Source organism: Hylobates moloch, unplaced genomic scaffold (assembly GCF_009828535.3).
Source record: "Hylobates moloch isolate HMO894 unplaced genomic scaffold, HMol_V3 SCAFFOLD_4, whole genome shotgun sequence".
Classification (NCBI taxonomy): Eukaryota; Metazoa; Chordata; class Mammalia; order Primates; family Hylobatidae; genus Hylobates; species Hylobates moloch.
Genome location: NW_026652279.1, coordinates 116,405,845 through 116,432,893, shown reverse-complemented (window position 1 = coordinate 116,432,893; position 27,049 = coordinate 116,405,845). Strand labels below are relative to the sequence as shown.

Here is a 27,049-nt window from a genome sequence, read left to right as displayed (position 1 = left end):
ACACTCACACACACACACCAAACACAAAGAAACAATAAACAAATGTAATAAAACATAATAGAAAAAAACACATATATCTGTCCTCAAAGACATTTTTAATTCAGCTGATGGGAGTTTTTTTCTGTTTACCAAGGCAAATTAAAGCATTTTTAAAGAAGAGACATAAGTAAAAATTTGTCAGCACCCTTGTCTCTATTTTTGGGCAAAAACCCAAAGGTGAGAACACACTCCGCTAAGCAATAAGAAAATACCTATTTGTATAGTGTGAAAGTAATATAATTTGGTTACAGACTCCTGCTACTTATCTTTTCCTAATAACAACACATGTCAAAACTCTCAGCAATATATTTCTCTCTCCTGTGAGTAATATGCAATAAGACCAATCTAAATTTAGAGTTATTTTTGTAGCTTTACTAATTAAGGAAGGTAAATAATTATAAATGGTATAATTAACATATATAACACCATAAAAATTGCCTTTTACTAGATTAAAAGGAGTAAACATGAGGCCACTGCTAGCTTTGATGGCTAGTCAGTTATTCCTATTTACAGAATGAGCACAATGAGCACACTCATGACTCTCAGCAGTGGGTCCATGCTTATTTTACAAGGTTTTTTTTCTTTTATCACAGCCAACTTTGTAGTTTCCAAAATTTTGTAAAAGTGCTTTAACAAATATATCGAATATAACATAGAATAATAAAGAATATACATTTTCAAAATTATTCATAAAATATGAAAGGACTCATGACAAAAATTAAAATTATAATAAATTAAAACATTAAAAATGAGATGTTTTGTTGTTGTTCCTATTGTCTTTTTTTTTTCCCTCACCTGTCATTTCTGGGCTGCATCCACTTCTTCACCACAATCCTTTTGCTGATAAAGAACTTTTATATGTGGATTCATTTTCCTGTTATTTCATTGCTCCCCCCATGCCCACTATCAGTTTGGCTCTAGTTGTCTCAGCCAACAAACTTTAACTTTTAAGAAATCATTTTTCATTTTTAATGATATTTACTAATATTCTGCTTCAGTAACTTATTCTAATAGGCAATTCAGAAACTTGGCATCAATTACATCTGTCAGACATTTACAACTTTAAAATCTAACACTTCAATTTCCTCATATTCATGTTCTTTTTTTCCCCTCATTCTTACTCCTTTTATGTTTGTTCGTTTGTTTTAATTAAGGGCTCAATTTCCTTTATCTTTCTATGTCCTTTTGGTCTACCCACATACCCCTGGGACTTTTTTTTTTTCTATTTTAGATCTAAAACCTATGGTCTACTACTTTAAGAACCCTCTTTCTAGGACCTTTAATTATCTTCATTTCTTTTTTTCCAGCCATACTCCAAAATTACAAAATTTTAAATCTATTCAAATGACTATTTTCTTCCATTTTTAACCTTATGTTATTAAGTATTGCAAAATAAAAATATAAACATTGTCATGACTTGAAACCCATTGTTTCTAAACTCAATCAGAATGTTAAAGATGTTTATTAATTCATTTTCTTGTACATGGATATTTATTTCTCTCTCTGCCCACATCTGTCACCTTAGGTTCTAAACCTTACCACTTTCTCTTTTTCTTCTCAGCAAATAAAATAATTAAGCAAGAACTCCTTCTGTTACCAAAACACCAGGGATTAGGTCTAGGTCCTCCTGTTTGCCACACCAAATTCCAATCACTGAGAATATGAGTATTGCCAAGAAAGAAGGCTTTAATCAGGTGCTACAGCTGAGAATATGAGAGATCATTATCAAATCCATCTTCCTGACTGACTAAAATTAGGGGTTTATATAGCAGAAAAGAAATGTAACCATGTGTGGTAAAACAGGAATTAGGGAGGGGTAAGGAAGAAGATTTGGTTAACAGGAAGCAGGTGGTTGGTTAGGTAGTCATGATGGGTGAGGGGTTTGGAGTCTTATTGTCCAAATGCAGTGATCTGGTTCATTGCAGCTCCTTGATACTATCTGGGAGGCGTGATGGTTGGTTTCCCAAGAAGGGAACTCAGATGAGTCAAATATAACTTTCTCAAATTTGAAAAGGAGGAGGGCCAATTTCCATGTTTATTCAAAGAAAGCATAAACATCAGCTCTATGGGACAACTGGGTCAGTTTCACTTCCACTCCCCATCTTACTGCCAGCTAATAAATCACTATCTGCATTTATTCTTCCTTTCCCTTCCTGTCATATTGAAACAAGTATTCTCCTCAATCCAAGCATAAACCTACAACCTACACCATGAATACATCCGTCATTCCTCATCTGAGACCCAGAGGGAACACTTCTCTTCTCCTCATGTTAACTTTAGCATCTCAATCTGTCTTGACTTCTATGACATTGCCACCTTCTGGCTTTCAGGCTTTCTCTTCGGTCTCTTTCTGCTATATCATAGTTGTTTTTCTACCTTTTGAATTTTAAGCTTTCTAAAATTAGAAATTAAATATATCTTGCTAAAATATCAGATTAAACTATCAGATGACTGTAGTTGGAAACACCTTTTGTAACACATAAGCCTACATGCAACATACTTCTTAAAGATGTAAAACAGTGATAACAAATATGGCATGATTGATAATACTCTGGCAAGAAAGATTCATCAGAATTTAATTAAATTTTAAATTGCAAAGAACGACATCATAGAACTAATGGGGAAGAAGAAATTTAAACATTTAAATTATAATAACAAATGTCTATTAAAGACTGATATAAGGTGAGCCAAACATTAAAAACAAAGAATATGAGAGATGGCATATGAAATAACAGAAAGTTGCCACCAAACATTCTCTTTACTGCTGTTTTAAATGATCACATCTACTAAAATAATTGGTGGTGAGGGGGTGAAATTGATATGATTAACTCTGGAAGCTGTGTACATAAGTCACAGACCTAAAATTAAAAACCCTATGTCAACATTACACAGTGTTATGTTCACTATAATTAACGTTGTAAAGAATAATTATATCATGGCCTGAGATAGAGCTGTAAGATTATAAATGTGTAATGAGGAAAAAGTACAACTATTCTGTAATACAAAAATTATTCAGTATCAACTATTCAACTGAGCCCCAATTAAAGGAGTCTATTGTACTCTTAACTTCTTACTTTATCAAATTAATTCTAGGAAGTGAACACTAAATATAAGGATCTGTGAATCTTTGCCAACAGTACATTCTGGAAAAACCTTCAAAAATTGTTATTGTTATTGAGCACTTTTGATACTGAAATTAGTATGTTGAAACATACAGAGGTAGTTTGACTAAAGAGTAAAGGCTGACTTGAAATTAAGCCATTGCTTATAATTTACATTTTTTTTGGCCACAGAAACTTCAGTAATTGTCCAGTAACCCATTTCATAAATATCTGCCTCTTCAATGCATAATTTTCTTCTATGCTATATTGACAATGTGAATATAGAATAACTAATAAAATCCCTTACTTCTTCTGACCCCTACTAAGAGTATCTAATTGGATTTTTCTCTTTAATTCCTTTTCACAAGGTGTGAGATAGTCAGTTTTCACTTGCTCAGCATGAGCATCTCTGTTTCTAATCTTGCATCTAAGAGACAATGGATCATTAGCTAATGATTATAGTTGACTGTGATATTCACTATAGAGCAACGTATGAAAATGAGGCTAATGACTACAAACAGAAAATGATAAAAGGACTATATCCTTAATAAATATACAGTACAAAACACTTAGAAGAATGAAGTTACGTAGATTCAAGTAGTATAAACATGCATGAAACAGCCTTATTAATATTAATAGTCAATGAAAAGTTGACATACAAAACCAACATAGATTAAATCATATTCAGAAGAAAGGATTTCAAGGAAACATTCAAAGCATGAATTCATTTAAAAAATAGGCCTTTTAAAGTATATGCATACTTAAAAATCAAAATAAGGAAATAAAAATGAATATGTTTCACTGTTTTTTAGAGGTTAGAGTTCTTGAACTTTGTATTTGGATGATTATATATAATTTGATATAAACTGGTGGAAAAACAGTTCCTTTTGAGAACTTCTCCAAAATATACAGGCACACAATTCAATAAGGGAAACCGATGAAACAATCAAGTCCCTGCTTTATGTCGAAGTGACTAGTGTGATTCAGGAATACGAACTGTATTTTTTTTTAAGCACAGAGGGAGCTTGTTCATATGAATGTTATTCAATCTTGTGAGACTTCTTTTTCACTTTTCTTCTATTATTTATGTACTTCCTTTACTCAGACACTATTAGAAAGTGTATTTTGTATATTTGCTATTCCTTGTTGCAATGCGTAACTTTGAGATTCTATCACAAATCTGGTGGGTATAACTCTCCTGCAGTCATGCTTTGTATGCCTGTGTTAGTGTTTTAAATCTTATTTTGCATCCTAAGGCACTTTTCTTTGTTTGTATTCTTAACTGCTCACATTCACACATATATTGCTTTTCATCTACCAAGGTGTCTGAAACTTGACAGTTATAGTGAACTGGTATACACAATATGAAAATTGAAGAAAACCCAATGTAGCTTATCTACAGTCATAATTGAGACTTATTTATATGCCTTGCCATATTAAGAAAGAAAGAATTTTATATCTAGAACATGGTATATACCTTACTTACTTGCTCCACGGAGGATCCATGGTAGGAACAAGGGACAAATAATTTTAAATATCAGATTTACAAGAGAATCTAAAGATGGTGAATCAAATTCTGCTTATTTTGGCAATGAGAAAATAGACCCTTCTGAATTCTTAAATGTAGACATTGCAAATGAGAAGATCCTGTTGGAATGCTAGCTAATTTACTCTGAACTACAAGCATATAGTATAGTAAAACCAATTAGAATAGGTAAATAGATAAAAAGAAAAGATACAAAGATAGATATATAGGCCTGGTGCGGTGGCTCACACCTATAACCCCAGCACTTTTGGAGGCTGAGGAAGGCAGATCACTTGAGGTCAGAAGTTTGAGACCATCCTGACCAACATGGCGAAACTCCGTCTCTACCAAAAATACAAAAATTAGCCAGGCATGGTGGCGCGTGACTGTAATCCCAGCTACTCTGGAGGCTGAGGAACCTGGGAGGCAGAGGTTGCAGTGAGTTGAGATCATGCCCCTGTACTCCAGCCTGGGCGACAGAGTGAAACTCTGTCAAAAAAAAAGATAGATATATAGATGATAGATAGATAGATAGATAGATACATAGATGGATACATAGAGACAAACAGCATATAAATATCGAGTTTGTTGTCTCTAATTTTGAATGAAGCATGCACATCAATATTGAATAAAATAAAATATCAATATTGACTAGCATGGGGTTCTTGGAAAAGAAGATTAACCAAAATTGATTACTGACTCCGGCCTCTTCTATCCACATTGTGGGTATGAAAGAGCATGGATAAAGAGAGAAGCTATGCTTCAAGTATTTCTCTGGGGAGCGCTGTGTTGCAAGGGCCTACACTCTAGTGGAACAAAGTGGCATAACTGTCTCTTCACTCAGGAGAAGAAAGAAGTTTGACAAATCTTTGCTGCATTCAGAGGCACTCAGCAGTTTTGTTTCTGCCTCTCACCTGGGAAATCTGGAGAGACAGGAGACAAGAGATACGGAGTGGCTACTTGATTTGGCGGCTGAGTGGAGAAGAATGCTGTTGTTGAAAATGGCTCACTCCTAGAGTATGAATATCTCTTATAAATCAAATTGTATTTTAAACACCAGACAAGCCACGAGAATACAAAGCCAGCTTATGCAGTATAAGGCGACAACTTTTCTGTCTCTCTAAACTCACCTCCCTCCAGCCATTTAATATCACTGTGGTCAAGGATCCTTAGCTAAATTTAAAAGAGAGGTGAAAATATAAGGGAGACATAACACCACTGTGTCCTGCCAGAGGCCAGCAAGCAGCAAGTTGCGAAAGAGAAAGGGAAGATCTCATTTTATATCAGGTGTGATGTTTAGATTACTTTGAGAACTAGAAAACAACTAGAAGCATGTAATCACTAAATTGAAAAGGTATTTTTTTTCATGTAACTGTAAGACCTTTTATAACAAAAGTAAGCCAAAAAGCATAGGAATGCTTTTGGAGGAATGCTTTTTGGAATTCTCAGCAGAGCATAGAGGTGGTACTTTATCACTGAACAAATTTTTAAAAGACAATGGAAGAGAAAAGCTGCTTTCTGATTATATCCATGAATCCTGGTTTCTCAATGCATGGCATACAAACCGTTTGTACTTTCAACAACAAAAATGTAAAGATATGAATGTTTGGAGGATATAAAATTTGAAGGAGTCCATTAGACTCAAGTGTGTAGTGAAAGAACATTGTTTTATAGCTCAAATTTTATCTCCAACTCAGCCTTAGTTCTCTAAATGGTGGACAACATATTTGAGTCAATTTAAAGTGCTTTCTCACTGCAAATTCAGGATATATAATTCAGTCTTTTAAAAGTAAATAGTGATTTCACAATTCTTTCTCCTTTTTCTGCCTTTCTCGCTGGGCTGATTTCTGTTCCCAGGGATTGAAGAGAGAGTTGGTGGGTTCTAGTTGGCTTTTGATGAGGTATAGCTCACTTTATCTCATCTTTGGGTGTCTGCCCCTTGGCATTTCCAGTGACCAGCTTTGAAAATTTTGTGTTCATTTCTTTAGGGTTACAAGTCCCCTTCAGGACTGTGAGTTCACTAGTTCACTCCCAGTCAATCTCCACACCACATTCTGGGAGATGCAGGGATTCTTTGAGTACGCCCCTCTCCATGCCAGGATCACATGGAGTAGGGATTGCAAGGACAGCTCTTTGGGCCCCCTGCCCACCTTCCAGTACTATCCTACAGTGTGAACAAGATATTTTTGAAAGGAGGTGGCCATAGCTTTTGCTTTGGTTTCAATATATAATGAGACAGCCAAGTAAAAAGGACCCCCTGAAGAACCTCCAATCTAGCCTGCACACTGGGAGAATGGGGTGGAGCCACAGAAGTTTGTCCTGTTTGCAGAGGGGAGGAGCCCGGCCTCTGGAGTTCCTGTGTGGTGGGTCAGGAGCTGGTTAACAGGCTTCCCTCTCACTCTGCCAAAAGTTTTTCTCTTTTTCCTTTTTTGCCCAATAAATTTTGTTTTTCCCACCCTTCTATGTGTCCGAGAGCCTAATCTTTCCTGGTCATGTGACAAAAATCTGGGTTTTAGTTGAACTCAGGAGAAAGTCCTGCAACAAAATGTCCCTCCAAAGTTCATACTTTGGAACTGATACCCAATGTGCTTGTAGTAAGAGGTGAGGTCTTTAGTGATGTGATTCAGTCATGATGGCTCCACCCTCATTAATGAATTAGTCCTTTTATGAAAGAGGTTGAGGGAGTGCCATAGTGCCTTTTGCCCTTCAACCATGTTAGGACACAGCAACAAGGAGCTATTCTGGAAGCAGAGAGCAGCCCTTACTAGACCCTAAAACTGCTGGCACTTTGAGTTGGACTTAGCCCCCAGAACTGTGAGAAATAAATTTCTGTTCTTTACAAATCACCCAGTTTAAAGTATTTTGTAATAGCAGGGCAAATAAACTAAGACAGCTTTTTCGTCTGTAAGTTCTAGGTAGAAAGCTGGACACAGGTCTCTAAACTATCTAGGTTCTCCTTGCATAAAACCTGAGGTTTCATTCCCAGAATGGGATAAAATAAAAAGCTTTATTATTATGTGATGACAATAAGGACACTCTACGTATTATTTAACTGCTTCTCATCAAACACAAATATGAAATACATGGAAATAATTTCTGAATAATAGATAACATGAAATTATTCCATTTTAAAATAGCAAAATAGTAAAAAGTCTTGCAAATCATGTGATATTTGAACATATATTATTTTGTGTAATGGAAGTATGGCATCAAGGAATTTAAACTGTGCTACACACCATAATATATATATAAATTCATTGATATACACATGTATAGTTTAGGATAATATGCCTTACTGAGTGATCATTTCTTTCTACCTACAGGTAGGAAGTCCTAAGATGATTCACAAGTCCTAAGATGTACGTGTATATACACACATACACATATCACAAACATCATATATGTATGAAAGTGATTTGCCATTATGACAGTAACCAATGAAATTGATTAAATTTAATAAAACTAAAACTCCGTCACTCAGATGTAAACAATTAGTCTGGGTAACATAGTGAGACCCTGTCTTTACAAAAAATAAAAAAATTAGCCAGATACAGTGGTGCACGCCTATAGTCCCAGATACTTAGGAAGCACAGGTGTAAGGATTGCTCAAGCCCAGGAGATCAAGGCTGCAGAGAGCCATGATCAGGCCAATGCACTCCAGCCTGTCCAACAGAGTGAAATCCTGTCTCAAAAATATATATATACAAATAATTGAAATATTACAGTAAGAACAAGAAAAAATGCATTCACAAAATTGACATTTTATTCAGAAGGGAATTTTTTTTTCAGTTACAAACAACTGAAGGTCACAAATAAAGAAACATAGATAGTAATTGTGTTTTGTTTATTTGCATATGTGTGTATCACTTTCGTACATATATATACAATTATTGCATATTTTACATATAAGCATGGCCTTCTATATTACAGTGAATGTGTCCCTATCCTTAGCAATGTGTCCCTGTCCTCTGTTACTGGGGTCTCTCACTTTCTCCATCTCTCTTTCTTCTCACTACCCAGTAGTTGATTATCTTCTCCTCCCTAATCCTAGCGAATACATAGCTGCCTTTGCCTAGTTTCTTTGTTTAAACTTGAAAGCATGGATGTGAATAAACTGTTATCAATATGGGTAATTGACAAGGAATTCTTGGAGAGGGGAAGGTGAGATACAGAGGAAAGCATGGTCAACAATAGCTCTACAGTCCATTCTCTCAATTTAAGAGGTTACATGTCCTGGGGAAAGAAAAAAGAAAGGTGATTTGCTGAAACCTCCTTGTAAACATGCTGACTCCTAGCAACAGACTTGGCAAACATATAATGATACTTCCTAACAGAGACTATTTATGGAATGCACTAAGTTTGTCTAAGATTGCTTATGGTAAGCAAACACAGAATAGGAAGATGTATAGGCATGGCTCCCTGGAAAATGTCATGTGAGCTATGTAACTGAGTATAAAATAAGATGTTTCCGGAATGAAACATCTCTATTTTGTGTATGTAATCCAGCCACATATATCACTTAGAATCCTAAGATATTGTTCTGGACAGAGCATGTCCTAATGTGACAATAAAAGACTCACGGAGCTGTGGTGATACTCTCAAGCCTCTCTTTATTTTGCATGTGGTAGATATTTGTATCCTTGAAATGATTAGGGCAGGTTAGTTCTGGGTAAGATCTCTGATTCACCTGAGTCTAACTTGATAAGTTGGTCCTTTCTGTTATCTAGATACATAACTCACTTTCATTCCCAAATAAAGTATTACACAATTTGACTTCTGTGCGTAAAACATGGTGGGAATAAAAGCATTGTACTGTTGATTTAACTATTTTGATTACTTCAAGTGAATAATGGAGCTTACGAAGTTTAGCAAAAATTGGGGGGAAAGTGCTTTGTGGAGCATCTATTATGAAGCAATTGTGGTACTCAATAATTTTTGCTTTTTGGGTTCCCTCCCTCACCGAATTATATTTGAGAAATGTTAGACCTACTGAAAAGTTAATAGAATAGTCTATGAACACATAGACAGCCGTCACTTAGATTCACTAATTTTTAAATGTTTTAAATGTTCATTTCATCTCTGCATATAAATATATACTTTATTATGATAATCCTTTTAAAAGTTGAAGATTTTATGATGGTGAACCTCTAAATATTTCAGAATGTATTTCTCAAAGCTATTGTTTTATATAGCCTCACTATTATTATTATACCACAGGACATGAACATTTATATAAAATTCTATCAAATACAGTCTACATTCAAATTTTTCTGAATTTACCAATAATATGCTTATAACTGACCTTAGTTTCCACTAGAAAATTTTGATCACTCTCTCACTTGTGGGTGACAGATATCTAATTGAAACAAACTCAAGTACAAAAAAGAAATGTACTGGCCTATGTAACCCTGAGAAAATAGGGTTAGATTTCAGAGAGAGTTCTAAGGGCTCGGTACCATCACGTCTCTCCATCTCTTTCTCTTTCTCTTCCACTTTAGTTTTCACTTTACTCTCTCTTCAATTTCTTTCATTATTGAGCAGGATCTCTTTATATTGTGTAAGTATTGCTTACATCATTCTTACAGTTTGGAGTTCAAAAGAAAAGAATGCTTCTTATTTAAGAACTGTAGCAATCATCTCAAGGATTGATTTTCACTGGTGAAGTCTACTTTGGGGTTATAGACTCATTTCTGAAAAGAATCATATTATTCAGGCCTAGAGCACAGGTCTGCTCTTTGAGTCAAGTATAAAGTTGATTCAGCCTAAAGCATGAGATGGAGAAGGGAAATGAATGGTTGTTCAAAAGGGGAAAATTTCAGATCAATTTAAAAGTAACGAAAACTATCAGTACAACCTGGTGCTGAGAATTTAAAGCGGAATATATGTTCCAGGTCAAGAAGCTTACTCTGTAGTAGGGGAGACAAACATAAATAAATGCACATAATATTGTATACCAAGTTTCACAAAAAAGATGTAATTCAAAGTGAAGTCAAAGCACAAAAATTTTTATTTTGACCTTTTCAATCTGAGATATCTACCTTTTTGTATGGAATAAATAAAATATTTTTCTGCCTTTCATTCAAATAAAATATAAATTATCATTTATTTTGATTTGGCAATTGCTTTTGATATTAAGTGGCCGAAAACTCCAGAATAGGCCGCCTCAAGGTTAAAGGGTAGAGTCCATTATTTCATTTCTACTTTTGAACACATTTTTTCCAGCCATTCTACTACGTATTGGAATAAAAGATGGTCCTTGCTCTCAAGAAGCTTAAAGTTCAGCAAGACTGCAATAGAAAATGGCCTCAATTGTGATGCCTTTCCTTATTTATGTGTGCCGAGGGCTTATTCTTCTACTTGACTTCACCTATTTCTCATTTCCTGCTGATGCCCTGCATGCTCTTGGGACATATTTTGCTCTGATTTCTATGTGATATGAATTTTTCTGGTTCCTGTCTATCTAACTAAATTCTGTCCCCTCACTTTTCTGACCCCAATTCTTCATGTTCACACATTGCTTTGCTTCCCCAAACCCAATAAATGTTTCTTTTAACTCATTGAAATGAATATCTTTGTGAGAAAATGTTTTTAACATACTAGTGGTGAAAGTGAAAACTAGTTCATCAAAGCAGAACTGATAATACAGATGTCTTATTTTACACCTCTAGAGCAAAGACAAGTCCAAAAGTAATATTATAATGTCCTGAAACCTTAATTATGATGTCTTGTGCATGTTAGCCAATTCATTTTAGTTATAAACTGTTTTCCTGACCAAATGTTGACTGATAAATTCATTATTTTAAAATGTCAATTTAAAATATAATTTAAATATAATTTTTAAAGTTTTTATTATTAGGAATAGCATTGTTTGGCCAGGTGTGGTGGCTCATGCCTGTAATTCCTGCACTTTGGGAGGCCAAGGCTAGCAGATCATCTGAGGTCAGGAGTTCAGGACTAGCCTGGCCAACATGGTGAAAGAAACCCTGTCTCTACTAAAAAAAATACAAAAATTAGCTGGCCATGGTGGTGGGCACCTATAATCCCAGCTATTCGGGAGGCTGAGGCAGTAGAATCACTTGAACTCAGGAGGCGGAGGTTGCGGTGAGCTGAGATCGTGCCACTGCACTCCATCCTGGGTGACAGTGAGACTCCGTCTCAAAAAAAAAAAAAAGAAAAAGTATCTTTGTTATGGTCTCTTATTATTTATAATTTGTTTCCAATTTTTGCAAAGTCAAAAAACAAAAAATATAACTTGTTTTAATTTACAACTATTTGATTATTAGTGACAGTGAACCTTTATAGATGTATTGATTACATATCCTGATTTCTTCTTACATTAACCATTTATTGTGTTTTTGCCTAAAGCATATATTGAGATGATAGGGCTCATTGTACCAACTTATATCTATACTGAATAATATATAAATACTAATCTGTTGTCTAACATAGCTATAATACAATTTCTTCATTTTACTGTTTTGATGTTTAAATGTATCATTTTGTTTGTTTTTTAAACATAAACATAAATTTGTTGAGAAATGTATTGACTTATACCTGATTCATCTTTGGATCACAATATGCAACTTATATAAAGTAAACTGATATTTCTGTATCAAGCAAAAATATGTGCATATATGTGTAAGCATCTCAGCAAATAATAAAAATAAATTGTTTTACACTAAAACAAAAATGGTTGGGTTTACTGTAAACACACCTAATGTCAGACGATAGATAAGAAGAACAGCCCAATGGTTCAGGATGACAGAGATATTAATAATTTATCTCTGTTTCTCATCCACTACTAACTTGTCTCATTTGTATTTTGGTCTATGTGAAGAACAAGATGTCTGCTGAATGTAAACAGTCTCATCATTCTTTAAAAAATTCACCCTCATTAGAGTGTTGGGTTGACATTTCTTTCAAAAGCCTTTTAAATTATCCTCATTGTATCTTTAGTCATTAAAACCACTTCACCACAATTGCCACCTAATACTCTTAAATTTGACACTGTTATCTATATTAATGAATGTTAATACTTTAGGTGGATAATTTACCCGTGGTTGTTTTCTTTCTGCCAATTCAACCATGAAGTTTTATAAACAGAGCTGTAAAATAGTAAGAGAACAAGAAGGCTTGACAACTGCCTTGTGATTTCTAAGAACTCAGTGTAGTGTTTCCCCTTTTACACCTGGTGGCATATTTATCTATATGTATAAACACTGGCAAACAAAATAATCTTTTTCCAAAAAATTGAAGGAAAGATTTGTATTCTTGAATAAATTAATGTAGGCCTTAGACTGGCTTCTATTCAATTTAGCTTCATGGCGAGTAGACACTGCAGAATCAACTTTCCTATCTAATACTATATATTCTAAGTGTGAAAGAGAAGAGGAGACTAAGCTTGGAAAAATTCTAGTAAGTTCAAAATTTAACTGAATAAGAAAAGAAAGATGAGAAAACTCTATATTGGAGAAAATAATAATGGTAGGAGAGCACACTCGGATATACAGCTACACAAGTTTCTCAGGTGAAGCTGTAGCCTAAGAGAGTACAGAGGGAAAGAATTCTGCTGAATAGGTGAGCCCTGGGATGACAAAAGCTGGAGATGAGTAGCCCATCCAAAGTTAAAAGAATCTTCTCAAACATCAGTCATCGCATAACAGCTTATTCTCTGGGCTAAATTGACACAAAATCCTTACTGAACATAATATACATGGAAGATACCTATAATGTATAATCCTATACATTCTAATGTATAATCCTACATTTGAAAGAGAAAAAGTCCCATTTTTCATACATAAACACAAGCTTTGGAGTAATGCCACAGAGCAATTTCTCTAGCAGGCTTTGTAGAGAAGTCTTTGAAAATCCATTCAGTAATAACTAATGTTTTTAGAAACCCAAATTTGCATCAAAGGCAACATTTGTTTACTATAAACTCTCCTCATGATACACTCTTAGCTGTCACCATCTTTGCTGTCAAAGAATCTTTGAAGTGCCAATTGTTAACAGCCAGGAGCTTTCAGGCTTTGGAAATTTGCTACAGTGTTTCTTATCAACTCTGTTCTTTCTAAAAGATCAAAGGACCTATTCCCATAGAGCACTCATATATGGAAGATATTTAAAAATTTATTTAGCTTGTTACTGGTTTATTTCACCACTAATATCTAATACCAGGGATGACTGAAACATTATTTACGTAAACATATCGCACACTTTTTTCACAGAATGAACATGAAAAACTGGAAACTATTTTAAAGATAAAAATTTTACATCTTGTCTTTTGGAGAAAAGACATAAATGGAACTCATAGGCAAAGCAAGGAGAGACAAGCAATTGAACTTAACTCTGATTTGGAGTGGCGTTTAAAAATTATAAAAATAGTATTCACTTAAAAAACAAAATAAAACTTGAAATTACTTTCACTCATTAAAATGCAATCAAGGTTTTGGTAGCTTTTATTTGAATGTCATTTGAGATATGTCACCTCTAAAACTACATAAGATCACTAAATGGGTTTTTGCACAGATTTTAAGTACATGCTCAAGTTCATTTCCAAACACAGATTTTGGCTTTACAATACTGACGGGAAATGTGGCTTTCATGGTTTCCTGTAGGTTGTTCAAACTATGAACCGTTCCAGGAGTCACCATATGTGTTGGCATCTCTCTCTAATCCAGTTTTGAAGGACAAACTAAATCTAATGTGGAACCTCTGAATACAAGTTTGCAGTGCCTCAGAAAAATAATAAAAAAAAACTAACTGAGCAGAACTTATTATAGCTTCCAAAGCCAGAGAGATAGAGATAGAGGAAGAAAAGAGAGAGAAAGAAAGGAGAGAAAAAGAGAAAAACAGAAAGTCTTAAATTCTTGTTTTCCTGGATTAATAACAATGAAATTGTGATTCTAGAAGAGTTTAGAAAAAGTAGCAAATAACCTAATGCAATAATAGAGCAGCAGCAACCAATATTGACTATAATTTGCTTTCTTTAATAAATGCTAGATCATATTACCTGGGTATAAAGTGAAACGCACTTGTTTTACATCAATGAACTTATATCCTTATGTGGAAACCAAAGCTGAAGGAATATGAAACATATTTTAATTTTATGCTTTGTCTGTGGAACCTAAAAAATAATCTTTTTCAAAAACAATTTCAAACATTATTCAATAAATTCCAGAATAATGAAAATTTAGAAGCTGTATCATATATCAACTATAGAACCAGGTTAAATACAGAAAGGTCTAAATATGAATCAGCAAGACATGATTAAGCATTCTAATATGGGAAAGATACTGGCCAATAGTATTTAACACCCGCCTCCCTGCAATTTCCCTTAAATTAACAAGGCTACTGTGTTAATAATCTAAGGAGGGCAGATTAAAAGGCAGAGTGAGTCAGTAATTAAGCTAAAAGAAATGTAAAACACAAGGGAACCTGTAAGACACTCTAATAGCTAATCAGCTGTTAAATTCCCAATTTCTGTGGGATGAAAAGTGCTATGCTTGCCCCTCCTTTTCTCCTTGCTCTACTTCTTTGACTTTGACTCATTGCTCCTCTACCTCCTTGGTCAAAAAAATTAAACAGCAATATTAGAATTTAAAAATTGAATCACCATGAAAAAGTTTCCATGAAAATAAAAAAACAAATACTTCAAAAGCTTAGGAGCCATATAAAACATAGTTTCCAACAGAGCAATGGCAATCCCAGTTTTTGAAAAAGAAAAAAAAATCATTGTCCTTATTTTCATTTAGCTCATTCTTATTTATTTTTAGGAGATCACAATAAAAGAATATAATCAATTCACAAAAATTTGACCAAATGATTAGAAGTTAATAATATCTTCTTTGACAACCATAAGTCTGCATCTGCATTCAAATCCAGGCCTTTTGAATTTGATAGCTTTACATCTACGGTCATAGCTTTGTTTCCCCCAGAATTAAAAGAAAGTATCACCTACTGTTAGTCCTGAATTAAAGTTTATGTAAATAATATATTTAAGTACGTTGTGTTAGGCTGTATCTTATTTTTGCAAATATTCGTTGCCCCTACTTAAGGAAGATTTACCTTCTCTCCCTGATGACACCAGCCTGAAGACATGGATTTGCTTTCGCCTGTAGTAACTGGTTAGAAGTTTCATGTGTAGCACCTGTGGGCAGAAGTTTTGAGATGCATCATGTGGTTTCTACTATATGCCTTTTCTCTCTTCTACATGACGGATAATACTCTTAACAAACGCAGACCAGAGTGAAGGTGAAGCATAGCAGAGGTATAGCCAACCTTCACTGGACATGTGGCATGAGGGAGAAATAAACATTTGACTGTGGAAGACCGTGAAATTTTAGAGTTCCAGAAGTTACCATATGTGTTGGCAATGCTCTCTAATCCAGTTTTGAAGGACAAACTGAACCTAATGTGAAGCTTCAATACGAGATGGTAGTGTCTCTTAAAAATAAAATTTAAAAATTAAATTCAACGAAGCTTACTGTAGACTCCAAAGCTGCAGAGAGATAGAGGTAGGGACAGACAGAGGGAGAAAAAGAAACAACATAAGATAGTCTCTCCTGAAAGATATAAGCACAGTGCTGTTGCACAGTAAGCATGGTAACTATAATTAGTAATAAGAAGAAACTTCAATAATCAAAGTATTTTTTCCTTAGATATTTCATGAGAAAAAAGTATATTTAACATAAAAAGGTGCTATCTAGATGGCAAAAACCTATTAAAAACAAACAAAAATTAATTATATGCTGTATGTTAAATTCAGCATGGATTAATCCTAATACCAGATAGCCAATTTGGTAGCTATATAGGACTTATCATTTAATTTTAAATACTTCACCTACCTCATTTTAGCAATAGGGAAACTGACACCCTATGAGCAGAGGGATTTTGCTAATATCACCCAGAACTTAAAAAACAGACCTGGCCAGGTACAGTGGCTCACACCTGTAGTCCCAGCACTTTGGGAGGCCGAGGTGGGAGGATCACTTGACCCCAGGATTTAAGATCAGCCTGGGCAACCTAATGAGACCCTGTCCTACAAAAAATGAAAAACTAGCCGGGCATGGTGGTACATTCCTGTGGTCCCAGATACTCGGGAGGTTGAGGCAGTAGGATGGCTTGAGCATGGAGGGTCAAGGCCACAGTGAGTCGAGATCTTGCCACCGCACTTCAGTCTGGGCAACAGAGTGAGACCCTGTCTCTAAAACAAACAAACAGAAAAACAAACAAAAGCACAGATCTAGAATCCTAGTCAAATTACTCTTAGTTGCAAACAATTAGCACTGACCTACAACTGAAAAATAGCACTGTCCATATATTTGATAGAGAGTGGAGAGGCATCCAATACTACAAATTTATGAATCATTAAAAGAAAGTTAATTTTTAAAACTACTTTCTAAGGAAGGAGAGTAGGCAACATTTTATAATGACATAGTTTATATATATATAGTTTATATTTTTTCAATGTGCTTTCATAATATGACACAACATACAGATAGATAACCATGTATGAGAGGAAATTAATTGCAAAATAAGTAGATTAGGCATTTCATTTTTCCGTGTGGATAAAACCAAAAGCACCTCAATGAAGTCTTTGAGGAGTACCTGGAACAGCTTGTTTTAGAATTATTATTTCACCAAAAATCTTTAGAAAGTCAGAAAATGTACATAAATTATCTATTTAATGGCAACAGAAAACTAAAGTATACCAAAGACTAGAAGACTTAAAATTTTATTACAGAAGAGTAATAGAGATGGCAGGGTGATTACAGCCAATTCTGTGGGGTGTAGGTGTGGATTTCATGCCTGACCAAAAGACTAAGAATTCAGATGGCATGAAAATGGGCAAGTCCAGAGATAAACCGGCAGAGCTGGAGTAACCAAATAGAAATAGAATAACCAAATAGAGTAACCAAATAGAAAACTTGATGAGCCTCAAACTTAGGCCACCTTTCCCCCACATATGAGGTATTTATAGTAGTAAAATTCATAGAAATAGGAGTTGCCAGGGGCTGGAATTGAGGGGTAAATAAGTATAAAATTTAAGTTATGCTAGATGAGTAAATTCTAAAGATCTGTTATACAACATAGTGCCTGTAGTTAACAATACAGTGTTGGGCTGAGGCTCAGATACTGACACCCCAAAAATATGGCACTTTTGAACTGATGAACTGAAGAAGCCTCTCAAGGTCTCTTTGACCTTTCCCCTCCCACACACTTTCCCCCACCTTCTCTTAACCCTCTATCCCTCCAATGCACGAGATGAAGTTGTTCTCTGAGTTCCCTTATCTGCCCAAAGTCTGAACACACAAAAGAAGAGAATAATCACCTCTGGTTCCTTCCTTGAGCTTTTAATAACTGAACTCATATTGCATGAAGAAAGACTGAAATCAGTCAACACACCTGGACAGACTATTGTCACAAACCATTGTCTGTTACGTGGGTCCAACAGACTTTGTCCCAGGCCACTGTGCATCCAAGCCCATTGAGTCCCCTAAATATAATTTACTACTCCCTTGAAATAATTTGCACTTTCCCATCTCTCTTCCTCCTAAAAAGAAGTGGATATAAGCATCTGTACCCTATTGCACAGTGGAGTAAATGCTCTGTGATTTTCCCCCATTCAAATTAATTAATTTGTGTGTCTTTCATTAATCTGGTTTTTTGTGAGTTGATTTTTCAGGGAACCTAAAGTGGGTGAAGGAGAAGTGTTCCCTTGGCCCCTACGGTTTTGGCACAACCAGCAGCATACCAAAGACGCTTTGCTCTTCAGGAAGGCACAGTAAAGGGAACCCAGGACCTGACAAGCGAGCAGGTAAGAGATTCTTACCAGCCAGGCTTTCAGCCTCTCTGTCTGTGGAATCCAGTCACACAGAAGGTAAATATCACTGTCTCTCTTTGCTAAATTTTGATTAATGGGAGAAGAGAATTCATGTGACTAGCTTTGGGTATAGCAACCCTGATATACTTTCTGATCGGAATCGTCATACTGTTTGATCCCTTTTCTGCCAGAAATAGTATTTTCCCTTGTCTGTGTTTTCTGTCATAAAGAGGGGTACCACAGAGTAGAACAAGGGCCTAAAACTTCTACAAACCTGACATTCAAGTTGGTTTTGCAGACCAGTCAGTTTTGAGATTCTGATCAGACAAGTGTCTATAAACTTTACCGTGGGTTCCCAAAATATAACTGGATGAGGTTTCCTCCTGTCTTGTTTCAGTCTTTAAGAGCTTGACTTATGACCAAATTGAAGGAGTCTCTCCTGGTCTCTACCATCTGAGGGACATGATTTTCAGATTACTTCTGGTGGCCAGTCTGAAATGGCTGGAAACACTGAGGCACATAAAATTTTAAGCAGCAAACTGTTTGTTCCAAAGGTGTCAGGCTGTCAGGGAAATTTGTCTTAATGAAAAGTCCCATCCCTACAGGACTTTCGTCATCTCAACCCCTTTGTTGCCTGGTCAGTCCTGAGAAGCTCCAATCCCAGGAGAGCCTATTTGGTGTCATGGATTGACATGTCTGTGACTGGTGACCCTTCACACATTTGTGGGATAACAAAGGCACTTTGTGCTCAGACGTTGTCCTTAACTGTCTGTGACAACAAGAGTATTTTGCTATTTTAATCTACTCCTGAGAGTGAGTTTTTTGACTGAGAGGATCACTGGAACTGCCTCGTCTATTCTCTATCCAGATAATACCTCTTGCTAAGGTAAAAAGTTATTCTAAACATGAAAAATTACCTCCTGGGCTCTCCATGAAGAGGTTTATGGAATTGGGTCCCTCCTTATTCCCAATGGAATAAGTACACCATTGGAAATTATTTGTGTGACTCTTGAATTCCTGGGGGGGGGTACCCATTAGTTATTGATAATTTTTCTCTTTCATGGCCAGCTTTTGACTTCTTTCGTATTTGGGCCATATGCGAATTTGGGGCCTTTGTTTGTAGATGGTCGGCTAAGAAGCTGAGATTCTAGAGACTATGGAAACATTCTTTTCTTTAAGCTGTTTTGGGGTCATTATAAATCTTGCAAGCACTGCTCTGCATCTCTTTGGAGATATCTAGTATGTCCTTGTTTAAGTCACAACCTTGGTTAAAGGCTTATTGGTTTTGGTAAGTCACTTAGAAAGGTATCTTTGATTTAAAAGAAAGAAAGAAACAGTTTAAAAGGCAGCAATATTGGCTGTTTGTCCTGATTGAAATCTGATAAGAGATTTGCAAAGATTTTTTTAATAGCTCTATGGCCAGAAGTCAGCTTAACTAAAAGCTGACAGTATCAGGTTATAATAATTTTTTTTGAAAAAAAAAAAAAAAATTCTTTCTTTTTTTTTTTTTTCTCTTCTGGATCCTGATTTTGGGAAATTTTTTTCAGTCAGTTGTGACACTTTTTAATTATGTGTTTGGTCCCTCTGTTCATTTTCTTTCTTGCTGGTACAATTTTGCTGAAGAAAAAATGCAACACTTCCTTGACCCCGTTGGAAAACCTATAGTTTTCTGAAAATGGCTCCTCTAAGATTTGTACTCCCCTTTACTTCTGCTCCTCCTTCCTCTTGGCCATCTTCAATATCATGTAAAGACATCTAGAAGAGTTATCTAGAACCGCTGAGACCCTTCAGGAACACAGAAAAAGGCACTGAACACACTCTTTTTGGGATATTTTGGATTACTTTTGGAGTCTGAAGAGACATGGGCAGTTTTCTGTCAGGTCTAAAGCTTTGCTCTCTTTCACATTAAACTATGTGATCTCTTTGGCTTTGGAGAGTACCAGGGATTACTTAATACTGTGAGAGAACTGGATCTTTGGGTGTGTAATAGCTGGCAAGTTACTAGAGAAGGTTATATAGTTTCTGAGGTGACTGACAGTGCAGTGAATGGTTGTGACTGCAAGGGGCTACTTATTTCTTTGGGCCTGGAGATAAGAAAGGTGTGGCTTAAATATCTGGAGGCTATGGGAACACTTGCTACCAAGTGATAAGACTCCCATGAGGGAAGTCTGATCACAGAGTGGGCTGATTGGCATTGTATCATCCACCATCCTCAGGAAAATGCCCAGGTGGTTAGGTGCACTGTGGAAGCATTGCACAGCCACCCCCATGGCATTTACTTCCTTTTGGGCACCTGGGATTCAGTGTAAAAGTTGAAAGTGGCCGGGCATGGTGGCTCACACCTGTAATCCCAGCACTTTGGGAGGCCAAGGTGGGTGGATCACTAGGTCAGGAGTTCAAGACCAGCCTGGCCAAGATGGTGAAATCCTGTCTCCACTAAAAATACAAAAAATTAGCCACCTGTGGTGGCGGTTGTCTGTAATCCCAGCTACTCGGGAGGCTGAGGCAGGAGAATTGATTGAATCCAGGAGGCGGAGGTTGCAGTGAGCCAAGATTGCACCACTGCATTCCAGCCTGGGCGACAGAGTGAGACTCTGTCTCAAAAAAAAAAAAAAAAAAAGGTTGGAATCTTGATTTTTGAAAATCTAGATGTTCTGTCTATCAGCTGCACCTACTTTTTTTTTTTTTTTTTTTTTTTTGTGTCGCCCAGGCTGGAGTGCAGTGGCGCGATCTCGGCTCACTGCAAGCTCCGCCTCCCGGGTTCACGCCATTCTCCTGCCTCAGCCTCTCCGAGTAGCTGGGACTACAGGCGCCCGCCACCACGCCCGGCTAATTTTTTTGTATTTTTAGTAGAGACGGCGTTTCACCGTGGTCTCGATCTCCTGACCTCGTGATCCGCCCGCCTCGGCCTCCCAAAGTGCTGGGATTACAAGCGTGAGCCACCGCGCCCGGCCTGCACCTACTTTTTACATATTTAAATATTAGGCCTTGAAAACTGCAAATATTTTATTGTTCCTATTTGTTAATGTGTTCATCCTGAACTCCGTGGTCTAATTGGAAAACAGAGCCAAAATGAGAAGCTACCTATCCAAATAAAACTGATCTCCTTATACAAATCTGTGGTGAATTCTTATGATTTTGTATTACCTTGGCAATTATTCTTAGTCTTCCTCTAACAAACTTAAACTTCTTCTTGAAAAAGCTTAAATTCTCCCTTCTCTTTGAGATGTAAATTTGCTACACTATTTTCTCCAAAACTCGGTAAGTGCTTCAGTCATGTAGGACAGATAAACTTACTATATTTACAGAGGCACAATTTAATACAAACGTCCTTTTAAGCTAGTGAGTTTTCCCTATTTTACAGCTAAAATTTTAAAATCAAAGCTATATTTGTACTGTCTCTATTTTTATGTATGCATGTCTACATATCTGTATTTGTATATTGTCTACATAGTATGAAATTGTCTTACAAATAAATAATCACTTATAAGTAAGTAAGCCTACATGTTTTGCAAGTTTATGTGAGTTTAGTAATCTTTGGTAAATAAAATGAGTGTTAAAATTGTTGGTGAAACAAAATAAAAATGTTTTCAGAATTTGAGAAATTTTGCTTGGGTCTACTAGTTGGACAAACTTATACTATCACTGCTAGATGTTTTAAGGTTATAAAACTTGCTTCTGTGAATTGGTGATACTTGCTTGATTTGTCTATGAGCTTATGCCTTTGGTTTTGAGCCTTCAGATTCTAAAGCCTAGTCAAGTGGCCATGGTAAGGCCTGAGGACATATGTGTGTCTGCACTGCCTTAGCCCCATACTCCCTGGCCCAGCTGTGCCTTTTGGCCATGCTGGAACGGGTCAGATTTTCCAGGCATTGCCTTCAAAGCTCTGTCCTTTGTCCCGGGCTATGCATCTAATACATAACGCTTAAAATTGCTTCCTATGTTTTGCACTGAAAATTAGGGTTACTAAGAGTTAACACTGTAAGTAATAATATATAGTTAAAACTTCTAAATATAAGAGAAACATTTCTGTATTTGAAATGTGTATGGAAAATATATTGTGTTTTTGGTACAAAATATAAGGAAGGCATAAAATGTATTTTTTGTTAAAGGAAAAGTAATTTTATCTAGTTTTAAGATTTTAAATTGAAAAAATAAAAAGGGGGTGACAGATAAAACTAAGTGAATATAGAAAGTTGGAGAAAGAAAGAGTATGGAAAGGTTTATGAAAATTTTATCTTGTGTGGTCAAAGCTGATTGAAATTTGATAGATTTGTTTATAAGTTTTTAATAATAATGCTAGTCATAAAACATCTGACAAGTGTTTGACTTTTTGGTCATCATGGAAATGTAAATTGAAACAAAATATGAAACCATAATATAATTCATGAGAAATTTAGACAATGCCAATTTTTTATTGATAATGGGAGGCAATTTTTTTTCAGATACTGGTAGTAGGAGTGTGAACTGGTATAACCAACTTGGAAACTATTGATTATATTTACTAAAGTTAAACATATTCATGCTTTATTATCCAGCACCTCTACCTTTAGTTATATAGCTAATAGTAATAAAGACAGGTACTAGAACTTTCTTAGCAGCATGATTTGTAATATTACAAAATGGAAAAAACCTAAATGTCCATCAATAGTAGAGCAGATAGAAATATCAATACAGTTTTATAAAATAGAATATTATTCAGCAATGAGAATGAACCAACCTATAACTCCACGAACTGCATGGATGAATCCTAGAAACATAATGTTGGGCAAAAAAAACTAGACATAAAAATGTACACACTGATTAAAACAAACAAGTGCCAGCAAAGCTAGTACAAAAGGTTAGAAATTAGAATAGTCATTATCCTCAAATGAGGGAGTAGGGGCTGGAGTGTGCATGAGAGGGACTTCTGGGACGCAGAAAATGTTCTTTATCTTATTCTGTGTGCTGATTAGTTTGGTGTGTATGCTTCGTGTTGTATATTTATGACTTTATACACTTTATGTATATAATTAAATGAAATATCTCCTTAAAGTATTTCAATATAAAAAAATTATTTATATAGGTTAAATTCAGTCTTCACTCCTTCTGATGTTTAAAGAGCATCAAAGTATCTTAATCACAAAACCATAGATCCTATGGAATAACTAGAATTTGACATATATTCATTATGAATCCACAATTAGTATATATTGTTAGCAATATAGTTAGTGTAATCAGAAATATTCACCCTCAGAATTGCAAAGTATATTGACTAAATTCTGTTTTGCACTAAAATTAACAAAAGCGATGACATCTACACCACAAATCATTGGTGAAATTAGTGGTGTTCAAGATTCATGTTTGGATAGAAACATTTTATAGACAGCCTTGTACATATAATCGAGCTATAATAATTAAGCAGGAGCAGCCAGTTCTCGCTCTCTGATGCATTGTTCATTTCTGTGCTACCCCATCTCACACAGAACTCTGCAGATTTAACTAGAGTATTGGCTGATTTGTCAACGAGAATACTGTTTTGTTGGCCTCTAGTCAAATTTTATGCAAGGTATTTGTCAAAATGCTGAATAACATGTTATAGGAACAAGTGATATGGTGGCTTATGTACTACTTTCTTGCTAATAAATATTGTATCACTGGCAGAATTTGGTCTACAATTGACCTTTACATAACATATCATCCGATAATAAGGTAATGGTTTCAGGGTCATAGAAGGTAATGGTAACTGCTATAATAAATAAACCTTCAAATTCCAGTGTGTAAACACAACAGAGCTTTATTTGTAACCAAGGGCAATGGAGTTTCTATCATGATAGCAACATCAAAGAAGAGGTGTGACACATTGTGCAGAAGCCTTTCAGCAGCTAGACTTAGGATAGATCAATTTAGTCTATTTTCAATTAATTAGAATATAGACAATTGAACCCACATAGAACAAAGAGCAGACAATATTCCATGCTGGACAATACTACATACCATAAAGGCAAGCAAAATCTCTGGTAGAAAGATATATGTCTCTGCTCTGAGATGTCCCTCTGACCTGTCTTTGTAGTCTCTTCTTCCAATGCCTATTTCCCTTTCTGTTCTCAAGAGGAAACAATTCTGAAATCCCTCTAGTTCTCCTTCCATTTCTGCAAGTACAGGTGGCCAGAATTTCTTTCAAAAATTATTAATCAAATGCTTTTATAAGATATATTTTGTAGTATAATTTCTTCAAAAATTTAGTAGGATTTTTATCAATTTTCTTTCTATTAAATTCATGAGCCAGCATAACACAGAAAGTTATGGCATAATTCTCAAAGCTATTCGCTCCATTATTTCCCTACCGCAATATCTCAGTTATTGAGATATGACTAGTAGCTATTTTGTGATTCTCTAAAATAATAGGTGGGAAAACCACATTTTAAATTTTTGCCATAAGACTTACTGAGCCTTGTAGATCAGACATTTAATACTTATAACTTAATCTCTCTCTTTCGCTCTCTCTGTGTGTCTGTGTATGTGTGTGAATGCACATGTGTGTTGTAATAGACTTCATTTTTTAGAAAAGTTTCAGGTTCACAGTAAAATTGAGAAGTTACAGAGATTTCCCACATACTCACTGATCCCAAACATACACAGCCTCCCTCATTGTCAATATCCCTAACAGAGTCCCATATTGTCCCAATTGATAGAACCTACATTGCCACATCATTTTTACTCCAAAACAACAGTTTTCATTAGGGTTCACTGCCAGTGTTGTATATATTATGGGTTTGGACAAATGTATACTGACATTTATTCGTTATTACAGTATTATATAAGAATATGTTTTACTGACCTAAAAATCCTCTCTGCTTTGCTTATTTTTCCCTCTCTCGACCTAAATTCTGGCAATTACTGATTATTTTCCTATCCAAGAAGTTTCGACTTTTCCAGAATGGCACATGTTTGGAATACTACAGTATATAGCCTTTTCTGATTGACTTCTTTCACTGAGTACTATGCATTTAAGTTTTCTCCATGTCTTCCCAGAAATCTATAGCTCATTTTTTTATTGTTGAAAAATATTACGTTTTCTTGATATGCCACAGTTTATTTATCTATTCACCTAGTAACGGACATCTTGGCTGCTTCCAGGTTTTGACAATTATGAATAAATATGGTATAAACATTTATGTACAGGTTGTTGTGTGAACATAAGTTTTCAACTCCTTTGAGTAAGTACCATGGAGTGAAGTTGCTAGATCATATGGTATAAGCACATCTAGTTTTGTAAGGAGCTTCCATATTGTCTTCCAAAGTGGCTATAGCATTTTTCTTTCTCACCAGCAATGAATAAAAGTTCCTCTCGCTCCACATCCTTACCATTATTTGGTTTATTAGTTACCCATTGGAGATTAGAATTACTTAATATGATACTTTCTCATTTTGGAAGACTCTAAATTTTTCTTTTTTTTAAATTTAGTTTGGCTTGAAAAACCATCTGATCTCTCTCAAGTGAATTCCTTTTTCAAACATTTTGCTAAATGCTACCAATAACAATCAACAAACATTATTAACTTTCGGTTTTTCAATCTAATCTAATCTATAGATTTAGCTCGCATATAGTCTGCTCCTCAAGTTACCTCACTCAGTTTCACAAAATGTTTTCCAGTTGATAACATGAGACAGTGTTTGGGAATAGGAATACAATCTCATTCTGAACTCAAATTTAGAAAGAGATATACTTATAAGTAATGTGTATGTTTTTATCTTACATTCGGTGTGACTCATTACTATTCTTATATTCCTTTTGTTTTTTGACACAGAGAGCATTGAGGCAACAATGTCTTGCCATTTATCAGGCACAGAGATAAGACCATCAAACATTTGCTTGAAGCACTTAGCTTACCCTTAATTTCATCTTATTTGGCTAATGTGGATTGTATCCTTATTTAAGGTGCAAATTTCGGTTTTAGTTAAGGTACCTGTAACTGATGAAAAACATATGCTCTAAACTTCTGTGGTTTATATATACTCAAGTAAATTCCAGTTGGTGGCAGTAGGGAGGGTGGAGAGAAATATTATGTTCAATGCTGTTATTGAAGGGGCCAATATGGCTGAAAACCTGCCATCTTCAATGTGTCACTCTCAAATGTCACCCAGAGTTTCAGCATACAATTGGTGCTAAGAAGAAGAAAGAGGGTTGGGGAATCATTTGAGTTTAGGCTTAAAAGTTGCATACTTCAGCTTACAGGTCATTGGCCCAAATGTGCTCACATAGCCCAGCAGATTCAAGAGGACAGGACATATACAGTAACTGCTCTATGGCAAGGGAGCATTAATCTTTGCTCTACAGCTGGATATTTTTTCCCAAGGCCTTGCTCACCTCTAAGTCCCAGAGGTTATTGATAGCTGCCAAAAATACCTTGATAATGCCTCAGTAGCAAAACAAAATGAAACTAAGGGTAAGCTAAATGCTTGAAGTGAATGCTGGGTGGTCTTATCTGTGGGCCTGACAAATGGCAAGACACTGTTACCTCAATGTTTTCTATGACATAAGACAAAATAAATATAAGAGCAGTAATGAGTCACGCC

The 27,049-nt window shown here is 35.5% G+C and overlaps 1 long non-coding RNA gene across 1 annotated transcript in view; it reads right to left on the bottom strand.

Moving 5' to 3' along the window:
- Positions 1–27,049, bottom strand: part of LOC131383398 (uncharacterized) — a 90,086-nt gene that overhangs the window by 5,466 nt on the left and 57,571 nt on the right. The window contains exons 5-6 of the long non-coding RNA XR_009213388.1: positions 15,733–15,814; positions 14,700–14,743 (exon numbers count right to left, since the gene is read on the bottom strand). This is a non-coding gene — a long non-coding RNA (uncharacterized LOC131383398). The remainder of the gene's footprint in view (positions 1–14,699; positions 14,744–15,732; positions 15,815–27,049) is intronic.